Below are 9,587 nucleotides of genomic sequence, written 5' to 3' on the forward strand. Positions count from 1 at the left end.
TTGACGAAGAAATCGATCACACAGTTCGTAAAAACCAAAGAGAAATAAGGTGAAGCTTAAGATACACGGAGAACGAGCAAGAAGATGATACTCAACCCCCAACCGAAGAGATGGCTGAAAACCAAGGCAATCAGCTACCTCCTGCAATTGTGGTTAATCAAAATCCTGCTCCACGCACTATGTATGATTATGCTAAACCTTTTTTAACAGGAACTGAGTTAGACCTGCTGCAGTTGCAAATACTTTTGAATTAAAACCTAACACTATTCAAATGATACAAAAATTTGTTCAGTTTGATAGTTTGCATAATAAGGATCCCAACGCTCATTTAGCCAACTTCTTAGAACTATGAGATACATTTAAAATTAATGGCATTTCTGATGATGCCATACGTCTTCGGTTGTTTCCCTTTTCATTGAGGAACAAAGCTAAACAGTGGTTGAACTCGTTACCACGAGGGTCAATTACTACTTGGGAAAAAATGACCGAAAAGTTTTTACTAAAATATTTTCCGCCGGCTAAAACGGCTAAATTACGTAATGATATCTCTTCTTTTGTGCAGATGGATTTAGAAACACTCTACGATGCATGGGAGAGATTAAGGACCTTTTGAGAAGATGCCCCCACCATGGGTTACCGCTTTGGCTCCAAGTACAAACGTTTCACAATGGTCTGAATCCTTCGACTCGGCAAATGGTTGACGCAGCTGCTGGCGAAACCATCAACAATAAAACACCAGAAGATGCCTATGAGTTTATAGAGGAGATGTCACTGAATAACTATCAGTGGCAAGTCATTAAGACAAAGCCAACGAGAACAGTCGGTGTTTACAACGTCGATTCAGTCACCATGCTCCTTAATCAAGTAGAACTGTTAAATAAAAAGATTGATGGTTTTCTTAATTCTTCATAGGTTCACCCAGTAATGCAGTGCGAAACAAGTGGAGGTGGAACAAACCATTTGGAATACCAACCCTATGGCACAACGTGGATAACGAGCAATTAAACTACATGGGTAATAATCCTTGACCTCAAAAAAATCCATATAGTAACACTTATAATGCAAGTTGGAGGAACCACCCCAATTTCTCGTGGGGCGGTCAAGGAAATCAAAGACCACAACATCCTCCGGGCTACCAACAACCACCATACCAATAGGAAAAGAAGCCAAACCTTGAAGAGATACTCTCAAATTTTATATCAGTGTCAGAAACCCTTTTTCAAAACACCGAGACAGCACTTAAAAATCAACAAGCATCGATCCAAGGGCTCAAAACTCAGATAGGCCAGCTTTCCAAACTAATCTTCGCACAGCCACAAAGTAGTTTGCCAAGTAATACCGAACCTAACCCAAGGGAACAACTCAACGCAATTAATATTCAAGATGACGAATGAGTCATTCAGCCTGAACCAGAACCGAAGCAAGAAACTTTGGCAAGCAAAGGTTAAGGTGAGGTAGATCAAAATACAAACAAACCAGTGACTGTCGAATATAAACCTCGTGTGCCAACCCCAATGCGACAAGGAAAGACCGCTCAGATGAACAATTTGGTAAATTCCTTAAACTCTTAAAAAAATTACATGTTAACTTACCGTTTATTGAAGCTCTATCGCAGATGCCAAACGCAATGAAATTTTTAAAGGAACTTTTAGAAAATAAGTGAAAGTTGGACGAGGCGTCACATTTGGAGCTAAACACAGTTTGCTCAGCCATTCTCCAAAATAAACTACCTAACAAACTAAAAGACCTAGGGAGCTATACTATTCCTTGCTTAATTGGTAGTTTAGATGTTAATCATACGTTAGCTGATCTAGGGGCTAGTATCAAAATCATGCCTTACAAAAGTTTAAGCAACTAGGTCTCGGGAAACCCAAATAGACTGGGATGAGCATTCAATTAGCAGATAAAACTATAAGATTCCCTAGAGGTATTATTGAAGATGTGCTAGTTAAAATCGATAAATTTATATTTCCCGTTGACTTTATTGTTCTAGATATAGAAAAGGATAGCAACACTTCCTTAATTCTAGGAAGGTCCTTTTTAGCAACTGCTAAAACCATCATTGATGTTGGCACAGGTGAACTCACACTCCGAGTGGGAGACGAAACAATCACCCTTCAAGCTCGCAATTCTGGCAACACATCAGGAACTGAAAGTGATCATTTAAACCATTCTACTAAAACTAACAATATGGTGCAACCTACTTTGTAGAAAATGAGTCTGATGGAAGCACACGAGTCGTTCTCAAGCCCTAGTAGAGGACCTGTTCATGAAGATCGTAGATTACAAATTGAGGAACTCAATGATTGGCGGACGCACAAACCAAGAACACCCAACAAATCGAAACTACACCAAAACGAGCCCGATACCTCTCCGAATCAACTTAAGGTTGGTGATAAGGTCTTATTAGATGCTGCAGATCCCCACATTGTCACTACCACACCGAATGAGGAAATCCCTCTTACGGTACTCAGTATTTTTCCATTCGATACGGTGGAGGTGAGTCATCCCAAGTTTGGCACTTTTAACGTAAACAACACCCGATTAAAACCTTATTCTGATGAAATTGATAAAAGGAATGAGGAGTATAAACTCCTCAAACCACCATGACCATTCACTGAAGAGGTAAGTCGAGCTTAGACTATAAATAAGCGTCTCGGGAGGTAACCCAAGCACTAACAATATTAATTTCTTTAAATTTTGGTATTTAACTCCTAACTTACTAATAGAAATCTTGAATATAGGTGTTTCCACAGAGACACGGCCAAGCACACGGGCGTGCTTAAGGCCGTGTGAAAATAGGGCAAAATATTTCCCCAACACGGGCTACGATTAAACGCCACGGCCGTGCGATATGGCCGTGGTTGAGCCTGCCAAAACAACACAGGCATGCGACATGCCCGTGTGGAAGAACAGTGGTCGAGCCTGCCAAAACTGCATGGGCGTTCGACACGCCCATGTGGAAGAATCATGGTCGAACCTGTTAAATTAACACAGGCGTGGGGCTTGCACACACGGGCGTGGGAGAAGCGAACGAAGCTAGACACGGTAGTGCGACATGGCCGTGTGAACCCATACACCCGAGGAAAACAGGAGTGTATTAAATGTCAGACGCGCCCAAATTTGAAATTTGTGAATCACACGGGCTGAAATTGGGGAACACGGGCGTGTGCCATGGTCGTGTGCCCCAAAATCTATAAATATCCTTCACTATTCACTTTCTTCCCCATTCAAAAACTCTAACCTCAGCCATTGCAACTCCACACGGCCTCCCTACCACGCCCGTGCGCCATCTCGAACTTCGGTTTTAACGCTCAATCTCTCTCCCTTAGCGTTTGTTTACTCCTTTCACTTCTATTTTACTTATTACTAATGCTTATTATTAGCATAATCTTCATTGCTTTCGAACTATTTGTCATTTTACTCATTATTTTATCATGTAGTTTGCATTCTTAGGTTAGTTATTATACATTGCGTGTTAAATCAAGTTATTAGGGAAACCTTATACCCATGACTTTACCATGCTCATTCTCATGATATTTCCATGCCAATGTCTATCATTCAATTTGCATTTTTCAATCATATTGTTAGAAATGCCTCACTCTTTGTTCCTACACATACCATTACTATGCCCATTTTCATACAATGATAAGGTCACGAAATTATTATATTAGTTATCATTCATAATCATTCAGAACTTCATACAGTGCTAAAAACTGTTATCACGTACCTAGAACTTCTTGTACTTGTTCTACAATCAGAGTATAAACCACGTATCTCAATTAGAAATAATAGAAACCACCATACCATGTAATCTAATCATCTCAGAAACCTATATTTCAGAAAATTATTAAGTAAGAAATTTATTCATACCACAATAAATATGTAGACTTTACCATACCTTCGACAACTCTTCAAATATCATCCTAAAGATAAAAGGTGATCCCAATTCAAAATCCATAGAAATTCTATCCCATTTCCATTCTGATATCCTTTCTAGCTGTAACAATTCTGAAGATATCTATATCTGATATAAACATTTACATACAATTTCAAAATATTGTTTTTCTTTCCCAGTTTTCAACACATCTGCCTCAAATCACAGTACATCTTATTTCTTTCAAAATGCATAGACATAGTACTGTTATAAATTTTATGTAAATTCTTCTATCTAATCTCTGAATTCTTCAGTATAGCTTCTGTTTCTAAATAACAGACAATCATCAAATTCAATCTGAAATTTTCAATCAAAATCATTTATTCACTATACTCGTTTAATTAGTAACTCATTATCACATTTCTGAACTTTGCAGACCTACTGTAGAGAAGTAAGTTTAACCTTTATTTCAACTAGAATTGAGCCATCATCAGATAATGACAATCAAGTGTTCATAGCTCATAACACAAAGCAAAACTTTTATTTCTAAGTATTCATAACTCCATTTGTTTTTTTTTTCCTGGATGATATTCAATTATCAAATCATGATCCTTTAGTACAAAGACAATAGCTACCACTTCCAAATTATGTATCAAATAATTCTTCTAATGTAATTCTAACATTTCAAAACATAATTCATTAGTTTTCTTTCTTGCATCAAAATACTGCTATCCCTGTAAATCACAAGTTTCTTCACTAGATTTCAGACTAAACCAGAACTAATGCTTCAGTTGACTGAGCTTTCAACTAATCAGAACCTTGCTAACGTCTATTAGATCATTCCAATTCCAAATCTTTCTGTAATAACCGACTAGTTTTAGAAAACCTTTGATTTAAAATATATTTTTCACTATCATCTCAGCCACAAAATCTATAGCACATTCAACTTCTTCAATCAACAGTAGTTCAGGCAACTCTTCTGGAAACATATCAGAATTCTCTCGCACTATTGCGACTGATTTAACTTTAACTTAAGTACTTTAATATTCAATACATAAACAAGGTAAATACCATGACCCCTTTCTGGCATATATCTGTGTTGGCATGTTCAATATCACAATAAACAATTAGTTCAATCTTCTCTGTTTCAACAAAAGATTTCATCGTTCTAACCTTGCAGTATAATACACTTTTGCTTACAATTTACCACCATATCATGTAGAATTAACCATTCCGTTCTTGAAATCACATCAAACAGTAATAACATCAAATCGATCAGAAAACAGTAGTATCATTATCAAACAGTTCCTGCAGATCTTATCAGTCCATAAATACTAATCGGGAAAATTTAATACTGCAACCCAAAAAAATTTCAGCAAACTCAACAGGCAAATCTTTAATAGATACTGAACTTATGTAATCATATGAATAGTCAAACCAAGATCAATTTAGAATAATAATATTAGTGTCGATAAAGAAGAAAGTACCTGTAATGACATCCGGTAGAGATAAATCTTCTTATATACAATTAACATATATATACCATGGCTGATATTCATTCTCCAGATTTTACAGGGAAATCCTTTGTCACACTTCGACCATTACTCGCATTTCTGGGTTATAGAGTAATCTACGTCTAATAACTGTGGTACTCTGTCTTGCAATTTAAATAATATTTTTTCAACTCTATTCAATCAATCACTAAGATAATGATCAAAAGAATCATATCCAACTCATATTTCGCTTTTTATTCTACATTCTTCGACTTTATGTTTTCATTTAAACCATCTTCAAACCACTTGTACATTATGGTTTCTATTGGAATATACCCTTTGATATACTTATTCAATCTAACAAATTCCATTTTATACTCAGTTACAATCATATGACCATGTTTAAGCTTCAAAATTTCTTTGCATTTCTAATCAGGAAATCTCTGACTAACATATACTTCTTTCAGAACTCATTTCAAAAAAATTCCAAATAGCCATTTCATAATCACAACATAAATCAATATTTCCATTACTGGCAAGCTAAATCTTTCAACAGAATATCATACCTTTCTATCATTTATTCGACGAACCAAGTAATTCATTTACAGCCTTGATAATATTCTCTTACCAAATTTCAATTCTTTCAAGATCATTTTCAGCTGTGATTTTCAATTCTTCCACACTATATGTACAGAATATTAACAACAGATATGTTACCCATTCAGACAAACTCTGCACCTTGAAGCACTTCGGGAACCGATTGAGAAACAGGAGGGGCAGATATCATAACAAATACAGTTTCTTATATTCACTAAAGAGTATCAGTTATAATTCCAAACATTATGTATCATTTCTTTCTTTATCATTTCATCATTCAACATTTAGTGGTTAATTACTCATTAGGGTAATACTCAGTGTTATCGATTCAGTTTTTATTTTATCCACAAAACTCTTCATTTTTAGCATACATCTTATAATCAATTCTATCAATATATTCTTCTAATATTTTCACTATAAAACAAAAGCAAACAAATATATAAGCATCCAATCCCGATTCAATTTCAACTTAACTTTTGGCATGTACCTCTAGACTCAATTTCGAGCTCAATTTAGTCCGAGAATCGGCTAAACTTGATAGCTCTGATACCAACAATTGTAACACCCTTTAACCCCAAACCGTCACCAGAAGAGGGTTATGGAGCATTACCGGTGTTTACAGAATAATTACACACAATTCCATTATTTTCTTATGTTTATGTCAAAGTTGTCTTCTTGAGCAGCAGTCACTAAAATATTTATAACTGGAGCTACGAAACTTCAAATTAAGTTCTGTTAATTTTCCTTAAAACTAGACTCATATATCTTTCTACCATAAAATTTTCAGAATTTTTAATATAGCCAATTAGTACAGTTTATTCCTCAAAGTTGACAGCTTCGACCTTTTTTTACTAAAATTTAATTATCTCATAGCATAGGACTCAGATGATGTTTCTGTTTATTTCTCTTGAAAATAGACTCATTAAAGATTCTAAGCATATAAATTATAGCTCATAATTATTTTTATACAATTTTTAATGATTTTCCCAATTTAGAATAGGGAATTCCAAAATCAATCTGACATTGTCTCACAAAAATTCAAATTCATACCAAATTAGTCAAATCCTATTTTATACCATAACCAAACCTAAATTTATTTATTTCATCCTTACATTTACAATTTCAAAATGACACACACATAAGACATCCTAGGTACATCCATTACCCATAATTAACACACTTTACCTCATTAAATTCGGGATCGGCCTGGGATGCTGATTCAACGTTCTATCTTTACTTTACCTGCGCACGGAAACAAACCGTACGCTGAGTATGGTATACTCAGTGGTATTTCTATAATCCAAACACTTGATAATATAACAATTAAACTTAAAATCACAATAACAAATATAACTATTCATTTATTTATTTTATAGATAAGTTTCATTTACTTACCATAAAAATTCTATACAAGCCATATAACAAACACAACAACATATTTGCTCAATTCTTTTCATTTGCTTACTGTATAAATTCTTTACAATATATTCACAATTCATTTGTATTCACACTTTACTTCTTAACAATATACCATTTTAATTCATTCTAACATCAATCATCATCCATTTGAACTTCACTCATTTCATGAACCTTTTGGTTCATGTTTTCAATCTCATATCTCAATTTTAATTCTCAATTCAATTTCTCATTTCATTCCAATAGCTCAATCAATCAAATTCACTCGATTTATCTTTTCACTTATTTACCCCTATTAACAAGACTCGGACTCTGATAGATACACGGATTCCTCCCAAACACACCAAAATATCCAACCCAAACACACCCGGAATATTATAAATTCTCCATTACACACCAGTATATCATATCCTCCCAAACACACCAATAAGGCATTAAATGCCTCTTCGGATAAACCGAAGTATATAATAACAGAAACATCTTCTCGGCCGAACCAAAAATCTCCCCATCACATCACAAATCCAATGGCATGCCATTTGTATCCAATCTGGTACGATACTGTTAATAGGGTATTGATTCACTTTCTCAATTTAATAAGTCTTTCATCAATATACCATTCTAATAATCACATATATTCATATCAATTCCCTCATATTTCCAATCAATAAAATTTTTTTCAATATAACATTCATTCAATATTCAAATTTTTACATAAATCATATATATATATATTATATTTCAATCAATATAAATTCAATTAAAATGATTTCAATCAATATAAATTTGATAAATTCATCACATACCAAAATCAATCCATTTCAATTGTAAAATATCATAATTCTAACACTAACAATTGTCATCTGTATATAAATATAACAAATAATAACTGAGTTCGAATTATAGAAATACAAACCGTATTTTCTCGAGCTGGCTCCCATTGTCTTTGCCATTTTTCCTTGCTTAACCGAGATTTCCCGAGACAACATTAGCTATTAAACTTCCAAACCTTCAAACCCTAATTCTCCCTTTTTCTTTTCTTTCTCCTTTCTTTCTTTCCTTCCCCTGCTTTTCGTTTGCCTATTCTGTTTCTTTTCTTTGTTTCCTTTTTCTCTTTTTCTTTATTTATTTACTATATATATATAAAATATAATAATAAAAATAAAATATCTATATTTAAAAATCTATTTAATAACAAATACTTATTTAACACTTGTATGCATTTTTTATTATTACACATGTCACAAATTTTACCATACATTTGTCATAATTTAGTATATTTATTACATAAAAATCTCATAATATAATTATTTAATATTAAATACTAATATTACAATTGTACACACCTATATTTCACATTTGTACCAATAAATTCATTACAATTGTCATTATTTAATTTATTTATCAAACAAAAATCTCATTATTTAATTATTTAATTAATAAATATCTTTTATTCTAAAATTAAGTAAATATACAATTATATTCCAAGTGTTCAAATACATATATTACACTTTTACAATTTTATCATCACACATTTGTCTTTATTTCAATTTATTTCATAATATAATAACTTAATATCAATTAAATAATAATAACCATAATAATAAATTAATTAATTAATATAAGAAAATCCTAGACTCTTCCATCTTTTGCCGCCTAAATTCATACATTAGGCATAATTGCCTATTTGGTCCCTTTTTATTTTCTTTTAATCTACAATTCAACTTTCATCCTTTATTCAATTTAGTCATTTTTCCTAATTACTCTTAATTAAGTTAAATTCACTTAATTAAAACTCTAATTAACCACTCGATTAACTTCATAAATATTTTTAATAAATATTTTCTAATCCATTTTTCAGAAACAGTGATCCGAAAATACACCTTTCTAATAACCTTAAAGTTCGGGTCGTTACACGGAGTATCCTCCTTCACTCTCAAACCAATTACTCTCAAAAACTTTAGTTCGAGGAATTCATCATACAGGAAGTTTCACTTCTCTCCCTATCTTATTTTTATAATCTATAATACCTATCTTTGTACATTGAGGGCAATGTACATCTTAAGTGTGGGGGGACATTCATGTCATTATCAGAAAAATCTCTGAATGATTACCTTGTTCTCTTGAAAAGCTCTCATATCATATTTAGGATAAATTTTAATTGATTTATGATTTTGATTGATATATCTTGAATTAAAACATAGGGA

At 33.1% G+C, this 9,587-nt stretch overlaps 1 non-coding gene across 1 annotated transcript; it reads right to left on the minus strand.

Annotated features, from left to right (window-relative positions):
* Positions 1-529: 529 nt before the first annotated feature.
* Positions 530-635, minus strand: LOC121208438 (small nucleolar RNA R71). Its single transcript, XR_005903466.1, has one exon. It is a non-coding gene; the product is annotated as a small nucleolar RNA R71 (small nucleolar RNA).
* Between the last annotated feature and the right edge of the window lie 8,952 nt (positions 636-9,587).

Source organism: Gossypium hirsutum, chromosome A01, assembly GCF_007990345.1.
Source record: "Gossypium hirsutum isolate 1008001.06 chromosome A01, Gossypium_hirsutum_v2.1, whole genome shotgun sequence".
NCBI classification, from domain to species: Eukaryota; Viridiplantae; Streptophyta; class Magnoliopsida; order Malvales; family Malvaceae; genus Gossypium; species Gossypium hirsutum.